Source organism: Malaclemys terrapin, chromosome 6, assembly GCF_027887155.1.
Source record: "Malaclemys terrapin pileata isolate rMalTer1 chromosome 6, rMalTer1.hap1, whole genome shotgun sequence".
In the NCBI taxonomy this organism is placed as follows: Eukaryota; Metazoa; Chordata; order Testudines; family Emydidae; genus Malaclemys; species Malaclemys terrapin.
The window spans coordinates 107,539,534-107,565,079 of record NC_071510.1 but is presented as its reverse complement, the minus strand read 5'-3'; the positions used below and the strand labels follow the sequence as shown (position 1 = coordinate 107,565,079).

The 25,546-nt window shown below is 41.4% G+C and overlaps 1 protein-coding gene across 1 annotated transcript in view; it reads left to right on the top strand.

Moving 5' to 3' along the window:
* The first annotated feature begins 1,259 nt into the window (after positions 1-1,259).
* Positions 1,260-25,546, top strand: part of EGFLAM (EGF like, fibronectin type III and laminin G domains) — a 166,020-nt gene continuing 141,733 nt past the window's right edge. Inside the window, exon 1 of the mRNA XM_054033187.1 lies at positions 1,260-1,338. The gene's annotated coding sequence lies outside the window, so the exon portion shown is untranslated. The remainder of the gene's footprint in view (positions 1,339-25,546) is intronic.

Genomic DNA, 25,546 nt, shown 5'->3' with positions numbered 1-25,546 from the left:
GATAGTGCTGTCGAAGCAGAGCAAATACTGACCTTACAGAGGTTAAAAGCTGCAACAGAATTTGGGAATCTGAAGGAGGAGGAGAGTTCTGGAAAGGTGTGGAGATTCAGGTGGGAAAATGAGGCTGATGCTCTTGTATCTGGGGAAGGCTTTGGGTTGGCCAAGGTGTTTCGGTTGGTCCAGGCTGTGTTTTGTCTCACTTGAATGCATGTTCATATTGCAGAAATCCCCTTACTGGCATTCTCACCAGAGAGGTGATACATTGGGTTGGCAGGGAGACTGAATTACATGCTTCTTCCTAGAAGTGGTTCTGCAAGGTTAGGATTGAGGCATATTTGCAGGGATAAGGGAGAACCTTGCACTGATGCTGAGTTTCATGGGCACTCACTTCACTCTTCCGATAAAGAGAAAAATAAACTTGTTTGAAGTTTATGGAAAGCAAACATGGCATATATGACAGAAAGGTTTGTGTTGGGCTCCTTGTTGTCCATTTACTTTATCTTGATTTTCATTTGTTTTCCCACAGACTATAGGCATCTAGTTAAAGCTGGCTTCAACTATGGAAAGAAAGAAGCATCCATAAGATCTAATAGCTGGGGAACAGAAAGGAGTTAAGCTAGATCTTTTAAGAGACCAGGCCTTCTTCAAGAAATTCTACCTCATAGTTGTCCTCTCTAGCATGTATCCTCTCACTTCAAATGTTTATGAGTTACTTGGAGAACTGAGAGAATCTTAGCACTGCAAAACTGTGGTCTGGGGAAATTCCATAATTTGAGGATAAAACCACTGCAAAACCATTTGTTGTGGACTGGCCACTGAGCAGCATTGTGAGCTATTGAGGAGCATGATTTCTTTTGCCTCCCTCTGAATCATCAGCTGTTAGCGACTGCAGAAGGCAGAATACTGGGATTGATTGACCATTTGTGTGACGGGACTACAGGTGATGCTGAGGCTTGACTGCAGGCTACTGTCCCACAGTAAAAATGATCTGGCATGTGCTGGAGAAAGACCTTAAAAGAAAACTCAGGAAAAACCTGATAGACTGAAATATGAAGACACTTGAGGGCCCCATAGAGGAGAACAGCACTTCAAGAAGATCCATTGGATTAGAGGATTGTTAGTTTTGTTTTTTTCTAGACTTGGTACCTTGGCTATTGCTGAGAAAGAAACTTATTTACTGAATCAGCAGTTCACATTTGAAGGAGCTATTGTGGTTGTTGCATATCCAGTAGTTAGATGACTAAACATGTATTCTGGGACAAGGATGCAGAAGTCCACTTTCCGATGAAGATCAATATAGAGAACATCACTGGTACCAATGTTTTTTTTTATCTCAAGGTAAGAATTTCTATTTTCTAATGTCCATTTTACAACTGTTCTTGAGTAACCAATCACATTATATTTTTGTAGAAATGCATTTAATTCTTTAGGAAATGACTCATACAATGTGGCAAAATACCAGACTACTGTTTACCGGTAGCTGGCTCCTATTTATCTAGTGGAGTTGGACTGATCCAGTTGATTCTTTGAACGGTGCCTGTGGTTTTATCATTCACAAATGTTGTAAAGTTGATTTTGTTTTATATTTTCCATATCGGTTTTGAGTTACTGGATTTATTTCCTTTTCAAATTACTTTTTCTTAAGAAGACTCTGTTGAAACTTAGTATGTTAACAAATGAGATCAATTTATTAGGTCTTGAGATCCATTATGGATTAGCCGTGATACTGGCACAAATATCTTTAATGGGAAACTAGGCATGGAATATTTTTTATTTTTCTCTTGACCACCTGTGGGTGTATCTGTTCTGTCTCCTCCTATGCTGGTATCCAGCCTATGTATTCTTAAGGTGGATTTTGAAGCTGAAAAATTCTAGTTTGAGGTTAATATTCTTGCCACTTATATCTTTCATTCTCTACTGATCTCTCTGCAGTTTTGTCCATCTTTTCTCTACATTTTCAGATGAAGAATTATTGTTTCTGTCTTTTATTGTGAGGGAGTTGAAAGTCTACATCAATTAAGTAATTGCCTTGATGAAAAGTACTCTATTAATTATTTCAAAGCATTTTGGAAGGAGCTGTTTTTTTTTGTGTTTTTTTTTTTTTTTTATCTGTGAAAGTAGATTTTATATTAAGAGCTCTTTTTTCCAAAACACCTCACAAAATGACACTTAAAATTGCAATAGTACAAAGGCCAACCTCCCAAAAAAAAACCCAAACAACCCCCTTGACTTTCTTTTCCTTTAGTCTTATGTTGGGCTGCATTTTTGTCTGGGTATCTGAATCAGATAAATATAATTTGTCTAGTAGATCTATTGGGACTGATCCAGTGCTATTGAGATCCAGGGAAAGACTCCCATTGACTTTAAATGGGGATTAGATCAGGCCTGTAGCCAGTGCAAATACTTCACAAAACTGGGATTAAACTGCTGTATCTTGGCCCTTGAGAATGGAGGGTACTGCTATTTTTAACTTTCTATGCCACTTGCTTCAGAATTCCACCAAGTTAATCATTATGCACTGGTATTCTTTTACAAAGGAAAGAGGAATGTATGCTGTACAGTACATTTGTTGTGGTTTTTTTCCCCCTTGACAGTACCCCCTTAATTTCTCTCTCCCTTTACTATGTATTATTTATCTTGTAATTGTATTCTTTCAGTCTGCATAGCCTAGTGGGATGCAGTTTGTATGACAGGTACTATACAAAATAATGTCTTATAGCATAAAGTATTGTTTTTAAATGTTAGGCATATTGGCCATTGATTTCATTTTTATTGCACTCCAAACTCACAAGCCACTTTAACAGTAAATTCTCATATCCTTAATAGCAAATAAACAAAAAAGAAATGAATAATATATTTTATTTATGTTGCTTCCTGCAAGTTCTGTCTAAGCCCACTGGGCGATGATTTAATTTTCATTGCCTTATATTGCTAGCAGTCACACATCTATAATCCACCACAAAGTAAGTAAGACATTTGTATTGCTGCTTTCCCCCCCTAGCATTCTGCACTGATAGCAGATTCAAAATCAAAGAGCTGCACACACATTTGCAAAGAGTCCATCTTATCATCCATGTTTTTTTTCCACCAATGGGTCATATTATATCCATAAACTAAAATGAAAGGGCTAAATTTTCAACTGTGACTGACTAACGTTAAGGCCTAAAAGCCATATTTAGTCATATAATTAAATAGCCTCTGAAAATCAGGCCACTGATTTAAGTGACCAACTTTTTCTCCCATCTTTTGAAAATTTGGGCCTAAATGGCTTCTTCTGTGCATAAGGTAAGTATTGGAGGGAAGGGGGGATGGCTCACCTATTGCACTTCTCTCCTCTTCTAATATATGGCAGGAAATCTTAGCTATTGAAAGCTGAATCTCATCCAAATGCTCAGATGCTTATCCCTACATCTGAATATTATGAGGCTCCGTTCCTTTCTCCTCAATATTGTCTTCCCCAGCCAGCCTTCTCTTCCATGAACAGACCCCCCATTCTCCACCCTCTACCACCCTGTTTTTGCTAATAAAAAGACATGGGTTTGATCTGTGCCACTGATTTTTTTCAAAATTGGTGGTACTGTTCTTAGTCCATGGAGCCCTAAACATTTCCACTGAAAAGGCTTTATTATTTTGTTTTGCTTTTAAGGAATAACAAAGTAGAGAATGCTGTAACATTGGGGTAGCTGGATGCCTTTTGTGGTTTGCTTGTCAATAGGAGTGCAGAGTTGTGTGGGTAATAAACGCATTGAAGTGAGCAACCTCACCCCCCCAGAAGTAGCAGGGGCACTAGCAGGAGTCTCCTCTTGTCCCCTGTATAGTTCCATTTGTTGCATTAGTTCCACTTGGATCATGTTTCCAAGTTTTTCTTCACAACTATGAGGGCTAGAAACTTATGTATGTTAAATGACAGCTGATATTCAGATGTAATCACATGACTTCAGGAGCTGGGGTCCTAGACATGGAGGCCTGGTTTCTATGCCTTAATTTGCCTCTGAACTAAACATTATTGGAAGGTGCTGTTCCATGAAGGAGGACTTCTGGGAAGAGATAGGGTCCACCTGACAAACAGGGGAAGAGCAGCTTCTAACCCCAACTCGCCAGTCCAGTGAGTGGGGCTTTAAAATCAGTTTAGAGGGGGCAGGTGACCAAAGCCCACAGGTACTTATTAAGAAAAGTGCCCTTGACAGAGGGCTGGAAGTTGTGGGGGACAGGGGAAATGGAAAATTATAGTTGGGTCATAGGAGCAACAAGAAAGAATACAGATAGGGATTCAGTTTAACATCTTAGATGTCTATGTACAAATGCAAGGAGTATGGGGAATCAACAGGAAGAACTGGAAGTGTTAGTACATAAGCTAAATTATGACCTAATAGGCATCACAGAGACTTCCATCTCATGACTGGAAAATTGGTATAGAGGAGTATGACTTGTCCAGGAAGGACAGGGAGGGGAAAAAAGAGAGGAGGTGTTGCATTGTACCTCAAGGATGTATTCACTTGTATTAAGGTCCAGAAGGAGGTGAGTGATGGATCAGTTGAAAGTCTCTGGGTGAAGATAAAAGAGGAAAAACAAGGGTGATGTCATGGTAGGAATCTACTAAAGACCACAAAATCAGGAAGAGGAAGGTGGATGAAGCATTTCTAGAAAAAATAACAGAAATACCAAAACATGAGCGAATTTAACTGCTCCACATCTGTTGGAAAAGTAATATGGCAAAATACAAAATCTCCAATGAGTATTGGGAATTGGAGAATATATTGGGATATATTAGGACAGCTTCTTGTTTCAGAAGGTGGAGAAAGTAAACGGGGAACAGCCATTTTAGACTTGATTTTGACTAACAGGAAGGATTGGTTGAAAATCTGAAGGTGGAAGGCAACTTGAAAGTGATCATGAAATGATAGATCTCATTATTCTGAGGAAAGGAAGGAGTGAGACCAGCAGTATACGGGAAATGGACTTCAAAAAAGCAGACTTTAACAAACTCAGAGATCTGGTTGGCAATGTCCCATTGAAAAGAAAATCTAAGGGAAAACAGAGTTCAGGAGAGCTGGCAGTTTCTCAAAGTGGCAATATTAAAGGCACAACAGCAAACTCTCCTGATGTGAAACAAAGATAGGAGGAATAGCAATAAATCAATATGGCTGCATCAGGGGTCTTTAGTGACCTGAAATTCAAAAAGGAATCCTACAAAAAGTGAAAACATGACAATTGCTTAAAGCTGAGTACAAAAAAACAGCACAACCATGTAGGGACAAAATCAGAAATGCTAAGGCAAAAATGAGTTACAACTAGTAAGAGACCTAGAAGGCAATAAGAAGTGGTTCTGAAATACATTAGGAGCAAGAGAAGGATGAAGGAAAGTCTAGGTCCACTACTTAGCAGGAAAGGATTGCTAATAACAATGATATCAAAAAGACTGACATGTTTAATGCCTATTTCGCTTCAGGCTTCACTAAAAATTGTGACGAGATACTTAACACAAGTAATGTTAACAACAAGGGGGAAGGAACAGCAGCCAGAATAGGGAAAGAACAGGTTAAAGAATATTTAGATAAGTTAAATGTATTCAAGTCAGCAAGGCCTTAAGGCACTAGCTGAAGTAATCTCAGATCTGTTAGCAATTTTCTTTGAGCACTCATGAAGAATGGATGAGATCTCACAGGACTGGAGAAGGGCAAACATAGTATCTATCCTTAAAAAGGGGAACAAAATGAACCCAGGGAATTATAGACCAATCAGCCTAACTTCAATTCCTGGAAGGATACTGGAACAAATTATCAAACAATCAGTTTGTAAGCACTGGAGGATAATAGGCTGATAAGTAATAACCAACAGGGATTTGTCAAGAACAAATCATTACAAACCAATTTAGTTTTCTTCATTGACAGGTTTACTTGCCTAGTGAGTGGGGGAAAGCTGTGATATATCTTGATTTTAGTAAGGCTTTTGACACAGTCACACATGATAGTCTCATAAACTAGGGAAATGTGGTCTAGATGAAATTACTATAAAATGGATGCACAACTGATTAAAAATGCACTCAAAGAGCAGTTATCAATGGTTCGTTATGTAGCCTTTCTAATTGGTATTACCAATGGTATCTTAAATCACAGTGACCTGTGCCAAGGGTTCATGCTTCCTAAAGGCTATAGCATCAGAATTAGCAAGGTGAGAACGACTATTAGAAATATGAGTAGGTTTGGAGGACACAATGAACGATAGCAATGACCACAACATTTACAAGTTGCTAATCATCCTTTTATTAACAATTTCATTAAGCAGATGAACAAAGTCACAAATACTGAGACATGCACAGAGATAGGGGTATGAGACATGCACAGAGATAGGGGTAAACCATAAAACATCTAACATCAATGATTGCATACTCTCATCCCCAAGGGTACCATAGAGCTGGGTGTATTTCTTAAAGGTGGTTTTTTGTGTGTGTGTGGAGGGTTTCTTGATGGGGTCTTCCTTCCTTATTCATGCTGGGGGAGCCCCTTTTATTCTATTTTGTTACACACACACACACACACACACACACACACACACACCCCATTACTCTTATGCATATGCATGAGGGTTCCAACCTCTTTTTCTTTATTTGGGTTTCCACATCCCATAAATGTTGGGGTGCCCCACTTTTCATAGGCTATCCTGTTAGTTCCCCTTATCTTAATTAACATTTCCAACAAGTCCCCATGGTAACTTGTGGTCATTTCCCATGATGTTACAATTTGTCATCTTGCGGTAGTGACGGGCACATTATGGCATATTTTCCCAAACAGCACCAATTAACACATCTTTTACAATAATCTTGCAACTTTACTGGTACTGAGTTACCCCTGGGTCAACTAGTCATGTCAACTTCTTTCAGGTATAAGCCCTGATATGGCTAAGCTGAATTTGACAGGCCTGAGGCCTATAGAACTTGCTTTACTGCCTTATCTTAATTATGTATCTAATACATTCTTACCAATAATATATGCTTATCAATCCTATACCCCTATAATACTATCCTACATATTCCTACGCTTCTATCTACAACTTAAATCTAGTCATCACACACTGATTACATACATAACAACAGAGAACAATTAAATGGTTATATAAAATGATTCGCTACAGCTGTCAAACTGGGAGGATGTATCTAGTGGAGTGCTATAGGAGTCCATCCTGGGTCTGGTAATATTCAATATTTTAATTAATGGCTTGGTTAAAAGGATGGAGAGTATACTTATAACATTTTGCAGTTGACACCAAGCTGGGAAGTGTTGCAAGCACTTTGGAGGACTGGTATAGAATTCAAAATGACCACGATAAATTGTAGAAATGGTCAGAAATCAACAAGATGAAATTCAGTGAAGAAAAGAGAAATGTAAGACAAAGGAAAGGAAGGACAACGGATTGAACTGATATACCTTAGAGTGCAAAGGAACACACTGAATCCTTCACCTAGGAGAAAAACTGACTGCATGCTTGTTTCAGCTGTCTATAAAGCAGCCTGGCTGTAAAGCATTGCAAGGATTTTGGGTGAGCAATATGATAGCAAGATAAGATAGTATCTTGTTAATTAAGCCTAGACTCTAGAAAACGTGTTATGATTTTGTCTATATGTAACCATTTGTTTCCAATACTTCTCCTTGCTATCACTTGAATCTCTTTGTTAAATAAACATATACTTGATTTCAAGATACTCCTATCTAAATGCTGTGTGTTAAGTGGAGCTGTGATCTGAAGTGGAGCTGGTAAGCTAGGGTGTACTCTTTCTGTGGAAGCAGCAAATATGTGAATGCTACATGTGTCCAGTAGAACAGAGCCCGGACACTTCAGGGAGATGCACAGAGGGTCGAGGGTTGGGGTGTGCCAATCACTAACCTGTAGAGTGACAGCGGGGACTAAAGGGCAGTGCTTGTGTTGCCCATAGATGGTGGAGTTGGAGAGCTGACTCTCAGCAGGCTCAGAGAAGGCTTCCTCATGCTAAGGGCAGTCACAATCTTGGGTACCCTGGGAAGCATCACAGACTTCATTCCATACTGTCACCTGTGCAAGGAATAGCCTCCCAGTTCATGTGACTCACACCTCCAAATTCTTATAATTCCTAAGGACACATTTCTTCCACAAAGACTACAAACACTGAATTACACTGACCAAATGCGTTCTCCAATCTAATGTTATATAAGAAAAGAAGAGAGTGAAACACTAACTCTGAAATCTTCTGGATCTCCCAGTGCACCTTGTCCTGGGTGCAGGGACTACCTTTATATTTGTGTCTTGTACAGTGCTGTGCACACCACCAGTGTTGAAATGATTGCTAATTCTCTCAGGTTTGACAACCATGTTTTCCTTTAGTATTTTTATTAGAAGTTAGGACTATAGTTATAGCTTTGCAAATCCAGTAGTAATATCAATCAACAGTGACACTATACATGATTAAAACTATTCTCCACCAAATAGTTCTGCACAGTACAATGCCTTCTCTCACAAGGCAGTGCATATAGACATGCAAAATACAAAGTATGACTGTTAAGGAGCTATTTAACAGAACAACCCTATGCATTTTACCAACTTTAGGGGAAAGGGGGAGGGAGATGGGATATGGAAACTCAAACTGAAAACAAAATTTGGCTCTTAGATACAGAGTCCAAGTGTTACTGTAGTTGAGATCAGGGTGCAAAGATCCATTACATGAGAGAAGCCCCCACATAAATGCATTACAGGAAATGCTATTATAAAAAAGAATAAGCAGCCTTCAAGCTGAACATGTGGCAATCACCAAGAGATCCAGGGCAGGACTTCCCTTAGGATTCTGGGATTCTTCTGAAGAGGGGAAACCATGTCCCATAGAGGACTATCAAGATGATGGACGCACACTAAGCTCTCTGATAATGTGGCTCTGGCAGTGTTGAGAGAATGAGGCAGTAATTCTTAGAAGTGACTTTTTCAGCCGGGGTGGTGTGAGCAGTGTTATAGTTTCAAAATTCAAAAAGAGGCTGCCACAGAAATTTCCCTTGACGCTTGTATATCAGAGATGCATGAATCTGAGTAGAAATGTGATGGATTTGGAAATCTATTTATTTATTTTCTAATTTGATCAAAAATGCTTTCTCATAACTTAAACCAAGGCACTAGGCAGGATCATTTGCTGAACAAAATGGTTAAGCAGCACTGTGCTGGAAATGTGTATACTCTGTTCCTGAACATTTTACTGACTAATTTGACTGTAAGGCATAATTTTCAATGGCTATAGTGCTCATTGAGGGAGGGCCAAGGCGTCATCTCTCCTCCCACATGCTCAGTGGAACTGGCTGGGCGTTGGAGGAGTGCAGGCTATCTCCATTGAAATGATCACTGACTGAGGCCTTGTCTGTGAGCAGAGTTGCACTGGTTTTAACTTCAGGTGTGATTTTTAAATTGATTTGGTTAAATGGGTGCAAAAGACTGTGTGGACTTATTTGGTTATTTTAAACCAGTTAGGGAGTGTTTAAGCTAAACTGCAGTAAGCCATCCTGAAACAAAACAGGAGCATCCACACTGCCATTTGCACAGGTTTAAATACTCCAGGGCAAGATTGTGGGAAGGCAAGGCCTGAGTCAGCTAGAATTCCTCTTGAGAGTCATGCTCCTCTGAGCCCTTTAACCTGCCTCCGTTGAGTCTCTGCCTGTAAAAGCTAGACTCTGCCCTATAGATCATGAGGGGCCATGTCTCCCATGTGTCTAAAATCCCATGGAGACCTATAAGATGTATAAGTGATAGTAATTTCAAGGTGTCACCCTTTATTTATTGGCTTTTTTTCTGGTGCTCATCGCCTTAGTAATGGAACACCCCACAAACATCAATTAATTCAGCTTCACAACACCCCTGTGAGGCCAGAAAGTGCTATAATCCTCATTTTACAGATGAGGAAACTGAGATACAGAGAGATTAAGTGACTTGCCAAAGGTCTGTGGCAGAGCCAGAAATAAAATCCACATCTCCTGAGTCCCAGTCTAATAATTTTACCATGCTGCCTTCCTCTTCTAGGGCCCAATCCAATTCCTACTGAAGTGAATGGGAGTCTTTCCATTGACTGCAACAGGACATGGCTCAGGCCTGTATACCTTATCTTTTTCTTTCTTTTTCTTTAAATGGTTAGAAATACATAGGACACACATTGGTAAACAAATTGACAAGAGAGTAGATAGGCCAAATTAATCCCTGATGTAATTCTATTGTCTATAAGGCCATTATACCAGGGAGGAATTTAGAGGGTTTATTTTTAATGTAGCTTTAAAAATCCTTAGCTTTAAGGTAAAAATAAACCCAACCCCATTCCCTGGAAAAAAACTGAACAGTCTGTGAGAGAAAATATATGTTCAAGAATTGATTTCACATCTGTTTTCTTAACTTTTTAAATTATTTAGATGATTATGCCACCCTCAGCTTTCTGGCCCTTTGCACTCAATGGAAAAGTTTCTGTGTAACTAGGCTTCACTCTTTCTTCTCTATCTCACCTGCTGTATGTGGGAATTGGAGACTCTAGTATAGAAAATGCAGTGCGATAACAAAAGAAACTACAATCAATGGTGTGAGAGAGATGAGATTCGTGCTGCATGCGCATCCCAACCACAAGGGAAAGATTTCAGAGTAACAGGAAAGAGTTAGTTTCAAGGAGGGGGATGGGGGAGATGAGAGGAAGCAAATGTTATAATCAGCTGTGTCAGCAATTCGTGTTCCCAGGGTAATCTACACGGTCATCACCTATGATGACCTGCTAACAAGAAAATACTTTTTTTCCTAACCATTTAAATCTGGTGACAAACATTAAAATAATTGGCTGTCACTGACAGATTCACATCACTGCATCCTAAGTTTAGAAAGAGAGGTGGGATCTTTAATATTCTTGCTCAGTGGAATTTGTTTTATAAGCTAAGTGATGCTAGAACATTGAACCGAATCACACTGATAAAATAAAACTGTAAAAGATCTGAGACTTAGGCCTTAGTCTTTCTTTCATTGAAGTCAATGGCAAAATTCCCACTGACTTTAATGAGAGCAGATACAACTTTTATTTCTGAGACAAACTTTCTAACTTAAAATTAAGGTTATAACACTAAGTAACAAACATTAGAAAAAATAATATATCAAAACAATAAAGTTTCAAAAATAGAACTATTACAAAGTGTGGAAATGATAAACTAAGGTAGCTGAACATTAAAATGCTCTAACAGAGTTCTAGACATATGAAGATGTTAAGTTTAACCAAGATTTTGTTTTGGAATTTCCTTGTTACTTTAAAGAAAACATAACTTAGCCTTTTGAACAATTTACCCTGTTTGCATGGACTCCTGCAAATGTTGTACTGCAGTTTGTAACACTATGGACTACAGCTTGTAAAACTGTGCATTTAGAGTTTCTGAATTGTCCTCTAGCTCCAAGCTCTCCTCCTACAGAAATGCCAATTTGAAACAAAGCATTTTTTGATATTTCAACTTAAAATGTCATTAAATTGACATCCTAAATTGAAATGGCAATTCAAAACTAAGTGATTCCATTCAAATCGCCATTTCAAAATGAAACATTTTGGTTAGTTGCAAAGTGTTGCTTTGGAAAATTGAAAAATTTCCTCAAAATTGAGTTTTCTCACAGAAAAAAAATTTTCATCAGAGAATTTTGAGGAGCTTTGCTGGTGACCCACATATACGTCTTAGGAAGCCAGGCATGGAGCTGAAGCAGATCAGTCTAGGGGGACTGAATTAACATGGAGAATTAATTATAGTCCACTCCAATACAAGATTGTTCCCTATTGAACATTTGCTACTTTGTAAGTGTTTTGGAGTAGGGTACAGATTCTCACTATATATTTGTACAATGCCCAGCACAAAATAGCTCTAATCACTATCATAATATAAATAATAACCAATACTGTTTTATCAGTCTACTATGGTTTTAAATGTATCAAGTGATAGGGCTTCCACCCTTTCCCAATGGAGGTTATTATAAAACAGTCACACTAAGTCTTAGTGCTCATAACATTTTTCAGATGTGTTTTATACCAAGATTAAGGGTTTCTGTTTCTCCACGGGATATTTCACACAGCTGCATTACTCAGTCTCAAGCAGTGATGTCTTATATGATTCTAACCTCACTTCTAGGTGATCACATATCAGTGCTGAGTCTGACCTTCCACAAATTCCCATGAGTTGAAAGAATTCATTCTTCATGCTAACAGAGTCACCCTGTGCAGGAACTAGAGCACTGACTAGTTGTATAAGCTATGGGCTCGGTTCTGACATCTGACTCAGTGTATCTGCCTCATCCTGCTCTTATTTCATTGGTCATGGTTTTGAAACTATTCATGGAGTAAGGGCAGCAGAATCTGACCCAAGTTTTAGAAATAAACAATTTAAGGGCTAGATTGTGCAAATTGCACATAGCCCAGCAGAGCAGAGCTGAAGCACCCCAGAGGGGGCAAACTACAGGTGTTGTTTCTCTAAGGTTACATCTATGCTATGCACCACTGGCAGCAGCGCTAAACATCACAGTGAAAAGCAGACTGTGTCCACATTACAGCACGTAACTACATGAGTCAGTGAAAGGCTCTGGCGGAGGGGCGGCAGCCTTTCCCTGCCAGAATCTTTCCCCGTGACAGCGGCAGGACTCCACAGCAGGGAGCTGCTGGAGTCTTTCCCTGTGGCAGGGGCAGGGCTCCAGCAGCGGGGGAGTCTTTTCCTGTGGTGAGGAAGGCTTTAGCAGGGGGGAGGCAGCAGGGAAATCCTCCAGCATCTGGGAGCTGGCAGAGCCTTTCCTTGCCACAAGGGAAGGCTCCAGCAACAGGGAGCTGGCAGGGTGCCTTTCCCCACTGGGGAAATTTTCCCTGCAGTGGAGAAAGGCTCTGGCCGTGGGGAGGCAGCAGGACACGACACTGCTAAAAATAGCAATGTAGATGGGGATGCACTGCTTGGGTGAGTGCAGAGCGTGTACGGTGTGTATTCACATGCACACCCACACCCTTCAGCTGTGTCTTTACTTGCCCAAGCCGTGCCTCACCCTACACTGCTATCTGTACCTGGGCTACAGGGGCTACGCGTAGAAGCATGCCGTGTCGAAGCACCCAAAGATGTAGAATGCCTCTCAGAGCTCCTGCATGGACAGCCTCTATGTGCCTCCTACTACAGCCCTTTGTGGGCTTCAGCTCACTCCCTGCACCTGGACAGCCAGCTTCTCTGGCTCTTCTTCTCTGGTTCTTGCTCGCATGCTCAGGGTCTCACGGAGGGGTAGTCAATAGGCAGACTGTGGGGCCAATCTGGACTGCCAGACACTTCTGAACGGACCTTGAAATCTTTTTATTTACTTTATTTTTATTTTTATTTTTTTCTCTGGAGTCTGGACCTTGACTATACCTTGACTGAAAATAATTGACTACATCTGCGAGTGCCATATGTGGGACTGGGAAGGAATTTCCCCTGGATCAGATTGGCAGTGACAGTGGGTTTTTTTCTCCTTCCTCTGCAGCATGGGGGGCAGGCCACTTTCTGGGATCATCTGTGTATATCTTACTCAATTCTCTGCCATTCCAGGGTCTTCTGGCATTGGTGCACCTTGGTCACTCCTATTCTCTGCCAATGGCAGTAATAGTCTAGTCTCCTTTGGTTGTAATACTTCAGTCTAATTTCAGTTTGGGGTTTCGTGTGTAGATGTTTGGTGGTATTGGTGGCTTGTGATAGACAGGAGGTCAGACTAGATCTGGTGATCCCTTCTGGCCTTAAACTCTATGACTAAAGAGTGATCCAAAAGCAAATAGCAGCCACCACAAGTGATTCTTCATGTTGGTATGACAAAGAGATCTAGAGCATTCAAGGTTATGGTTTATGAATCCATTGCAGCACTTTGACACCCTCATTCTTCCGTGTTAATTATCTTTATTGTTTCCATGTCAGGTTATAGGAAAAGTACCTCCTTCTGAAAGAGCAAAACTGTAGACCTTGCATGCTGACTTACTGATTAAGGGCTCAATTGTACCATTTAGGAATAAGGAGTGGTGCAGAAGTTCACCACCATAAGCTCCACAAATGGCAAAGGGAATGTATCAACTGCTGCACCTTTACTCCCCACTCCATGGACTGGCTATAGAGGAGGGTAGGAAGCTTAATGATCTCTGTTTTTAATGTGGATGGTGAGTCATAAGGATTTTCATTCTACTCCTCTCTTGTCCCCATTATTGCATTAAAAAGGCTTCTCATATGTCTACAACTAGAAAGATCAATTTCTATACTAGTGAGATGGAACTATATGCACCTGAGGACAAAGATATTATTGGCAGTCTATAGCACTTGACTTCAATAGGTAATTTAGAATCTGAAAGTTTCTCACCTTCTTGAGGATCACAGTATAACTGTGGCTAATTCTGGCTAATGAAAAGTGTGCAGAAGCTGTGTGCAGAAAAGCACAATTCTAGAGTATTTTTTTCTAGTAAGAGACATTAAAGATTTGGTTTACCCTTTTATATAAATTTCAGTGCATTTAAGATGGGGGTGAGCCAGTTGTCAGCTAGCCAGTGTATATATCTTGAGTCTGATTTTACATTGGTTACTCAGACAAACTTCTCGATGAAATCAATGGGCATTTTGCATGAGTAATGACTAAGGATGTCAAGACTGGGCCCATTCTAAGTAGCTCCAGTGTTGAGTCCTACCTCCAAATGTCATTTCTTGCATATGTGACAACGCAGAGCCAGCCAATGAGTGCTTTCCAGTGTTTCCATATAAGGCAGTGTGTCCTGCAACAATGAAAAAGAAAACCATGGTGACAATCACAAACTGCTTCTGCTCTGATGGGTTGTTGCTCCAATGGTCAAATATATGCCACGATTTTCAAAATAATCTGCCTTGTTTAAAACTGTATTTAATTATATATTTTCCATGATTGATGTAAGATTTTCAACAACAAAAAATTACTAGTTGTCTTAGTATTGGGCTAGATTGTCACCATTCTGATCTGGCTGTCCAAGGGACTAAACAGTAACAGGATTCCTCCTTACTCTCCAGCTTGGCCCTGCTGAAATTGTGACTACAGCTTCAAAAGGTTGGAGAGAGGTCAGGTGCTATTTGCTTGATAGCCTTGTGAGGAAGTGGGTGGGAAGGGTCTGGAGAGTGAAAGGAGCTCTGGTTCCATGTCTCCGACTCACCAGCCAGAGTAGTTGGTTGGGTGCATAGGTGAGGGAGTACATTCAGTATTGCCAAGCCCAAGTTTTCAAAAATCATGAGATTTCAAAAACAGTAAATTTGGGATTCATTTCATTTGCCTTTTGGTGTTAGAGCCTTTAGGGTTTGTGATTTCAAGCTTTTCTTGGCAGCCATAAGGATCAGAAACTTACTATTTTTTTAAATAAAAGCTGAGATCCTCACATAATCACTTGAATCCAGAAGATGGAGCTTTAAGAACAATCCCTAATAATGTGAGATGCGTAATAAAATTGTTAGAGTTGGCAACACTGAAAAAGATGCTTTGTGAAAATGAATTATTTCCTTCTTCCCCAGAGCTGGGTGGGAGCAGGGTTGGAATTATGACATTCTGAACAGTGGAATCATTCTCTGGTCTGCTCCTGGGGCAATGCCTTATTCAGGGCAGATTGTAAAGTTACAATCTAGCCCTTAAAGATTTGTAGTAGCAAATGTCTTTGTTAGAGTAGAAAGGAAAATAGAAAATGGCCCAGAAAATGATCTCTTCCTGCACAGTATACTTGATGGTTGCAGTCTGGTATTCAGCCTTTCACAGTACTGAAACTCTTCATTCATTAATTGCCTTTCCTTTACCTCTGATCATAGCTTTCTCACTCTCTCTTTCTCTCTCACTCTGCCTGATCTCATGTTGATTGAACATGCATGCACTTTTCATAAATAGAGTAAGGTGGAAAATTTTAGCTGAAACAGAATCTTTGAGAAAGGGAGAAATATTCATGAAAAAGTACCTAGCTATATTCCCGTCTTTGCTGAAATGTGTATTAATTCTATTCCTTAATTCACTTACCTGAACATTGGAGATTTAGGGCTTGTCTTCATTAGGGGGTAAGTCAACTTAAGTTACGCTAGTTCACCTACATGAATAACGTAGCTAGAGTTGATGTAGCTTAGGTCGACTTATCCCGGTGTCTTCACTGTGATGCGTCAACAGGAGACACTCTCCGGTCAATTTCCCTTACTCTTCTCCGAGAGCTGGAGTACTGGGTCAACCAGAGAGTGCTCTGCCATTGATTTAGCGGGTCTTCACTAGGCCTGCTAAATCAACCCCTGCTGCATCGATTGCAGCAGCGTTGATCTCCCCGTAGTGAAGACAAGCCCTCAGTCACCTTAAATCCTTTCTTTACATTTTGGGGGATTCAGAATCCTGTAGCTTTCCAAGAAATCTTTAGCTCCCAGAAGCTGGAGCCTACCATCACCATCCTCCCATTGTCTTCCCTGGCTTCCTCTCTTTCTCTGAATTTCTCTAGTTCAAAAATTGTTTTCAAAACTCTCCATAGTCTTGTTCTGTGCTCTCTGACCTTATATACACTTCACTCCTGCAATCTTGGCTTCATCTCTTTCCCCCAGAGTTTTTCTCTTTCACTTGTGTTGTCCCATTCATCTGGAACTTCCTTCCTCCAGCTCTTGAGACCTTTCCTCTTTTCTAATCTCCCTTAAAAATCTTCCTGTTTGGGTTAGTCCACAGTTCACGCTAAACCCATCTCAGTACTGCATCCTTCCATTCTCTTCTTCCCTTCTCCCCCTGTGAACAGCCTAAAAGGCTACTTCCTACTTGCTCCCTTTTCCCTATATCTTAATTTTTCTGATTGCAATTTGCTTGATTGTGCATTGCACATGCAAATGGCTGATTAAGCATACTTGCATGCTGAGTTGTGGTAAGTGCACATGTATATCTTCCTTTGAAAATCTGGCTCTTACTATATAATACATTAAATGTCACATCATTCAGCCCCTAGAAATTATGTATTCCACATTTTCATGAATGGGAAATGTGCCCATTTTTAAAAGATCCCAGTAGTGCAGATATATGGTTCTTAAAGAGCTGGATTGTAGCTCTACATCCAGTCTAAGTAAAGCGCAGCAGGTGCTGTGATGTCCCAAGAGCAGGGCAGGAATCACACTGTGACTCTTAGTGTCACAGTCTAATTTGGGCCATGCTTTCCTCGTACTTCAGAGGTAATAGTCTGTGTCAGTTCTTTTGCTGGTGCAGATGGTGCAGTATGTGGTATATTGGGAAGCTCTGAACCAAGGCTTCACCTGCTCCCCAGCTTTGTACATTCCCATTCCATGGTTTTATTGCTACTCCTCCTCCAGCTGCTCTCCTCTCCTCTGAACACAGGGTCTAGCGATGCAAATAGCCCATGCAGGACTGTGAGGAGGCTCTTTTTCCCATAATCCTTTACATGGGTGAGTACATGCATAGGCGGGAAGTTATATGGGTCTGTGGTGCCCGTGCTCCACCAATATTCAGGAACATGGACCCAGCACCACCAATGTTTGGGCTTATATTTTCAGAGCAGTCCCGTCCATAGGATGGATTGGGGCAACCACCCCGGACCCTGTGCTTTTCAGGGCCCCGCACTTCAGGGGGACAAGGGATACAGAGCAGCATGGGGGTTAGTGGGGGGCCTGGCGCTGGCAGCTGCGAGTGCCCCTGCAACACCTCTTCCTGCCCCTGCTCCACTCCCGTCCCCCCTCGCTCCACCCCTTCCCCCAACCCCCCGCCCCAGCTCCGCCCCACCCCACCTCTTCCCGCCCCTGCTCCACTCCAGCCACCCCCATTCCACCCCTTCTCCCAAGCCCCCACTCCACCTCTTTCTGGATTCCGTTCCCTCCCCCGAGTAATGCTGGGAGCTGGCGGGAAGGAACAGGGCGGGCTGGGGCCAGGTCGCTCACTACTGCCGGCGCCAGGCCCCCGGCTCACCCCCCAGGCCACGTCCCCCTGAAGCGCGGGGGCTTCCAAAGCGTGGGGCCTGGGGCAGTTTCCCCGGTCTGTCCTATGGATGGGATGGCTCTCCTTGGACCCATTCTGGGCACCACCAAAAATTACACACACCTGGCACCCATGAGCACATGGGCTCACACTTGTTCCCCAAGACTTTGCTTCTTACATGACTTGTTTGTTACCAGTTTTCGAATTGTGCTATTGTGTGTCATATTTAGGTTAAGAAAAGACACAGGCAGTGTCCCCCGCCCCAAGACAACTAAACCACTGCTGTTCCAATGCCACTCTCCCATGCTGATTGGCTCATCCTGTACAGCATTCAGCAGTGTTGTCAGGATATTCAGCCATGGAAATGGGGCCACAGCTACCATAGTGGTTTGAGTTTTTGCAGAAAAACTGCTAACAATGACTCCAAATCTGTTGGAGGGAGGGAAAGTGAGCCAAGCAGCATGATCGCCTCCCCTCCCCAAGCCTACAGAAGCCTCTCTGCATGAACTCCATGTTTGTAGCTCCAGCAGCTTGAGCATATCTGGGTGGGGAGAGGAAGGGAAGTGGTCAAGGTAGAATAGTTCTAAATTGCACCACTCCTGCAACAAACACACAGAGAATAAAGGCAGGAAATAACGGCAGCCATGTCAGCACGACTCCTTAGTTTCCCACTGCTCCCTGTTTTAAAGAATAGGGGTCAGGATCAAGTGCTGAGACCCTAACCATGTCACTCCAGATGGTATTCTGACACTGCAACCCATATTCTTTATAGTTGTATGATTATGATATGATTATGATGCAGTTTGTACATGATGAGTCATGTAAGGTGTCATTGGAAAAGTTATGATTTGCAGAATATGATTATCCTATTTGTGTGCATGTATCATTTTTGTATCTGAAGTTATTAATATTGACTATGGATCTGTATTTCAAATATGCGTAGTCTGAGTAACACCAACAGCTAGCTTTCAGGTACAACAGTGATGAAGCTAGTCAGTGTTAATGGTTCATCAACAAAGACAATGGGCTGTGGAAAAGCTTAGGCTTCCTGTAAACGTTTCAGACGGCCTGTAAGTAATATCTGCTATGACTCAGCAAGGGCAAGGGACCAGATCACATGATACTGAACTCCATTTTGGTACCCAGTCTAAAAGGATTTCTAGCCTGTGTATGGAAACTTGACGGACTGCTTGTATCATCAGCCAGGGTCAGAAATTGCTAATTCATATGCAATCCATCTAGTATGTTAGGCTTAGTTTTCAGTTTTGTTTATTTACTAGATAATCTACTTTGATCTGTTTGCTATCACTTATAATCACTTAAAATCTATCTTTTGCAATTAATAAACTTGTTTTTGCTTTATCTAAACCAGTGTGCCTTTGAGCGAAGTGTCTGGGAAAAAATCTCAGCTTGGTTAACACAGGCTTGTTGCATATCTTTCCCACATTGAGGGGAGAGCGAACTGTTTATGAGCTTACATTGTACAGCTCCCTATGCAGTGCAAGATGGTATAATTTTGGGTTTACACTCCAGCCGGGCGGGGGGGGAGAGAACAACCTGGGGAGCTGGGAAAATTGGCTAATGATTGCAGTTTGCACTCATGTAGCTCAGTGTAGGTGAGTGGCACCACCTGCTGTCGTGTTGGGAGATAACAGGACCTGGTGAGGTTGGCTGTGTCTCCAACCAAGCATGTGAAAAAGGGCCAGCCCAGCTGGGAGGTTAGAGTGGTTCCCATGGCTCCCAGACTGCACCCCGGGGGTGACAACCCATCACAGGTACCATGGTGCCACGCAATACAGGGGGGTTAGGGAGTAGTGCAGAGTGGCTGGTCTGAAGAGTCCAATGTCCCAGCCCCCTTCAGATGCCCCGATACTCACAAGATTTCCTAGTGGCTCTTGGGCCTCATTCCCTGGTAACTCATTGGGAGGCAAAACTCCCCCTGCACCAGTGGAATTATTTCCTCTGAGTTTGACAATCTGTTGATCTTTTGCTGGTTTCTCCTCCGGAAGGGTCAAACTGAACCTTAGTATCCAGCAAAACACAGAAGCTAAGGAATCCCCTGGGGCTAGATTGATACTTTGCAATCTGCCTTGAATAAGGGGCAATGTGTAGCTGTGTCAGTCTAGGAGGAAAGTGACTCTTCCTCCCCATCCACACCCTGGCTCTGTCAGGGAGAATAAGCGAATTCACCTCTTTCGTGGAGAGCAGTTTATTCTCTGTGTGTGACGGATCATATACAGGGGCTGGTCAGTAAGGGAGTGGGAGGAGCCATCCTTCCCCACCCTCTCCCTGCCACTCTGCTCACAGGGGTGCATATTGGGTGGGCAGTCCCTGCTCTCCTCTCCAAGTCTGGAGTCACAGTCTGTGCGGGGGGAGAGCCCACTCCTTACTGCCTAGTCCAGCTGAGTCAGGACAACAACAGTATAGCCCTTAGACTGCATGTCACAGCCACCAATACATAAATAAAACAATACAATCCCCTACAGCTTTGACAGACCTACCCCTTAGCATTCTGAGTTCCTAGAATGCCCTGACATATCTAATTGAAATGGTATGTTTACAATTTGCCTCTAACCGCTGTGCATGATGTGGTAACTGTCTTGAATATTTAAAAGCATGTGGTGCTTAATTGCTCATAACATTGCCATACACCGATGATCATTTAAAGAGAAAGCACATCTCCTGAGCCTGTGCACCAGTGCATGGCAGCACATCTCAGATGATTCTCTTCTTTCTAAATCAGTGCATCCCACAATTCAGAGGAAATGACATATAAAAATGATACTTAAAAAAAAAAAGAGTTTGCCCTTTGTTTCTGAAAATCACAAACAATGAAAGAGTTGTAAACAGCAAGAAAACTGTTACAGAATTTTATTACAATCCTCAGGTAAGTATGTCAGTCATTATAAACGCAGCTTAGTGGTAACAACTTCATCAAACATTAAGGCCCCAGCCCCGCCAAGTAGGTACAGGCATTCATGCTACCGCATCTACTTGGAGGATCAGGGCCCAATTACATAACAGCATTCAGTATAACGCAGATGTGTCTTTATGGAAAGTTATAAATTGATTGGTGCTGATTCTGAACTCCCTTTCACTCAGTAATTTCACTGAAATCAATGCAGTTGTGCCAATTTAAAGTCAATGTCATAGATCAGAATCAAGCCCTTTCTCTGCAGTTTACTTGGGGGTGTGAAGGCTGTAGTCTCATATTTTGGTCATAAACAGACCAGATTTATGACCTAGTATTATTTAAACAATAAAGTCATATTAGAAACCTGATTATGTAAATTACTTGGGTGACACGAAATATGTTTGACTAATCTGGATTTTGAATATCTGGCAGTCAGTAGAAGAAGGAAACACTCTCAATTTGTTAGAAAAGGAGGTAAAGATAGTGGGGGTAGGAATAATTGGAATTCTACTGTATATAAAGATACAATATTGGATGGATCCAAGTGGCTCTATCAGAATAAAATAGCAGGGTTTGCCTCTGGGACTGGAACAGGAATAGAAATAAATCAAAGAAAAATGGTTCCCAGACAGCAACAGAACAGTGCATGGGGGGAGAGAACGTGAATATGCCAACAACAAAAAAGGGTTCAATAAGTTTCAAATTGGCCTCATCCAAGGAGCAGCATGATGTCTCACAGATGTGAGACACAGGATGCAAGCCTGAATCTGTTATTTTTGTTACCAGACTGCATCTGGAAAACTGTAAGGCTCTGACAAGCTTTTATGTGTTTAAGTTTTGTTCTGCACTTCTTCTTTTGGAAACCAATATCCATTTTCCAGAGACAGCCCAAAACAAAACAAAACGTAGATATCTTCTCTGTGCTGAGTAAAAAGTCAAAATAGTTTATTCCATAAGATAAAATGCTATAATACTGTTAACTAGAAGGAGCAGATTTCTCATCATTTACTTTCATGACGGTGAGGTGAGAAAGGAAAAACAGAAGGCTTTGAGTAAAGTTCATTCCATCTAGAAACCACAAATAATACATCAGTCTGCGAACCTATGTCCATGAACAGCCTTTTGATCTCTGCTTCCCATGTTACTAAAGACTGGTATGGTTGGCCAGATCCCCAGCTGGTGTAAATTGGCATAGCTTCTTTGAAGCTAACGACGCTTCAGTGAGCTATGCTGATTGACACAAGCTGAGGCTCTGACACAGTCTCTGATAAAGGTGACACACTCAGCGTCCAAAGATGATGCACGCACAAACACTCTCATTGCTCCCCTGCCAATCAGTCTGTGGAGCAGCACTGATGAGAATATCAGGAAAAGCTACACATCCTGCTTTTGTGGCTGCAAAGCAAACATGATGCTGGCATTCACTGCCAGCACAGCCCCCAAATGAAGAGATGAGCTACTGCCTACGTAGCAATAGAGGGGTCAGATCACCTCTTAGTGAGGTCACTGACAAAATTTTAAATGATTTTCAACGGGCGCAGGATCTGACTCTACTTGTGTGGAGGGTCCGTCAATCTTCTTCCTATAGAAAAAAATGATCAATTCTGTCATTTAGTAAGTAGAGTATTGGAACAATGGGCCACTTCATTCTAGCCATTTAGCTAAATACTTTTATGTCCTTCATCACTCTAGTGTCTGAGCACATAATGTAGATATTGGTCCTGATTCTGAACTGAGAAACAGTGGTGTAGATCCAGAATAATTCCATTCCATTGGATGGAATTACTGTGGATTTACACTGGTGTATCTTAGGTCAGAATCTAGCCTGTTGTTTATAAAGACTGGAGCTTAATCCATATTGCTTTATTCATTTTGCAGCTAATATGAAAGGTCAGTGCTTTCTTCCTTCTACTCTCTGTAATTTCTACAATAGAACTAACCACTAACACAACATAAAAGCGATCCAGGATATTATCAGACATAATACCATTATGCAGTATTGTTAAACAAATAAAATAACTTAGTTTAAAGAGTTAAGGCTGATAGTGTCTTTTAATAGAGTCCCCTCAAAATTACACTTTCTTTAAATTTTTATAAAAATCCAATCTTAAAAAAATGTACAAATGAATAGTTAGGGGATTCAGATGTTTCTCTAATGCCATATATCCTTTATGGCTCATTATTATTACAGCTGACTTAAGATCAGTCTTAACTTTGCCTTCTTGTTTTGGTCTGCAATGGAAACACGTTCTTGAGTGTATACCGTTGATTTTATAAATTGCTTGTTTCATGTGTAGTAAAAAGTTTAAAAAGAATATAGTCCCAGGATACATTAAGTTATACCAGAGGTGTATAAAGTTTCGCAATAGTGTTAGGTGTTGGTGGAGTAGAAGAATATTTTATAGACACAGTTGGAATGATTGATCCATTTGATGTTGTGAAAAGAGTTGATTATAAGGTGTTGGCAGAACTTGTAGGCTTATGTTTTTAACTAGGTTGTACAGCTACTAGCATATGGGACAAAATTCAGACTCTATTGAAGTCAATGGGAGCTTAGTTTTTTGCAGTGACCAGTGCTCCATCATATGTTAATGCTATTGTGTGTTGGAAATGAAGCCCTTGAAGAAGAAATGATAATTTCATAATGTCTTACTTTGTTATTCCAAACATAGTATATATCTTTTTAAATTTTAAGATTACATGGGCAGTCCTGCTACTTTTCAGCATGTGCACCTGGGTAGGTTGAATGCACTAAACATTTGTCCACTATACAAGGAGTCAGATAACCTTAACTCATCTTTTAACCGAGTCTTTTGTTTCAGATTAAAAATATCATGTTTGATAACATCCTACATCACTTGTATTTTGTGATAAGTGGCTAATTCTTTTGTAAAGGTTACATTTGAGAGCTCAGCGAGGAGGGGGAAAAAAGCATTGTCATTCCTCCCATAGTCTACTTCATAACTGGCTGCATTATTCATGTCATTTTAGCATTTTTATGAGAGGAAGGTTGACAGACCTTCTCTTGGAGTCCTTCCAAGTATAGGTCCGGATCCTGCACTCACTGAAGGCAATGGGAGTTTTGCCAGTGACCTCACTGACAGCGGCCTTGTCCAAAAAATGCAAAATACCCCACTCCACATCATATTATTTAGCATTATCATCCGAGTGGAAAGTCCTAAGTGTGTGCACAGTGCAGGGTGTGCTTAGCAAAGGCTGCCACTGATGGCAGCTTCCCTCTGCAGCTTTAGTTTTATTGTAATAGAAAATTGTTCCAGCCACCTCTTCCACCTGGCAGGGTGGCCCTGTAAATTACACCTAACAAATTCAAGGCATGACTCAAAGTCCGCTGGGGTCAGTGGGAGTCTTCCATTCACTTTATTGGCTGTGGGTCAGGCCCAGTGAGGCTATTGTGTCAATATGGTCTGTAGGACTATGTGCTCATAGTTATAAATGATATATCTTACCCATATGGGACCCCTAATCGCAAATACTTATTCAGATAAGCTGTAACTTAGTCTGAGAGAGAACCCCACATTCAAATGATGGTCTGAATGCTCAGCTGCTTCTCTTGGCAGAGGGGAGTGTAAATCAGCAGACCCAGATAGAGGTGGTGGAAGGAGAAGAGTGCTGGCTCATGCCAGCCCTCCCCATTTCCCTAATCACGGGACCGCCTCTCCACAGGTACTCCATGCATTTGTGCACTGTGAGTGAAAGGGCACAGGATGTGAATGGGAGAGTGATGCTGGGAGGACAGCTGCACTCTGCAGGAATTCCAGGGGTAACATAATGTTGAGACTGTTAGCATTAATTTTACATGGGTTTCTCCACTGCACAGTCAGTCCCATATACAAGATGAGGTTTCACAGCAGTGGGCAGCAGGGAAGTGATGTTAACACGGCTGATTCAAAAACTGGAGAATTAAAGTTGAGAATTTTCTGTTGAGGATGAGCTGAAGATTCTTTGGGTTTAGGAGCTGAACACATTGCCCCACACCCAATGCTTAATTTGTAATGAAAGTGGTGCCAGGGCTCAAGCAATTTTTTTTTTTACATTCATAACTGATGCAGCAAGCCCGGAGGTGCCCGGGGTATGGATTGCCAAGCCCAGAGGTGCCCGGGCTATGGATTGCCAAGCCCAGAGGTGCCCGGGCTATGGATTGCCAAGCCCAGAGGTGCCAGGGCTGGCACGCCCTGGCACAAATTAAGCACTGCCCACACCTCATCCCCAATACTTCCTGTGTGGGACAGTCAGGCAGAAACAGATGCATTAAAACTAATTTAATTTCTCATCCCCTGCACAAGAATACACCACACTGGAAAACATTTGGCGCTTTATCTCAAAGATCAAGTTAAAGGAACACAGTCAGATCCAAAATTTAGGTCACAGAACTTAAGACTTGTGGAAATGTTTCCAAGATATTTTTAAATTGCACCACGGAAACAGTTTTTTGAACAAAAATTTTCCTCTGCAGTGTTGCAACCCCCAGTACTGCAGCAGTGAGCTAGTGCATGAGAACCTGAAAGTGAATTTACTAGAAAGAAAAGTGAAACTGATTGCTTTATTTTCCTAGCCCTATCTCAGTAATAGGCTGCACAGGCAAAGTATTGGTTAGATGTTTTGTTTAAGAAACTTTTATCCTGTAGAATAGAAACCATGACTGCATCATAATATGAACATCCGCTAACCTAATGA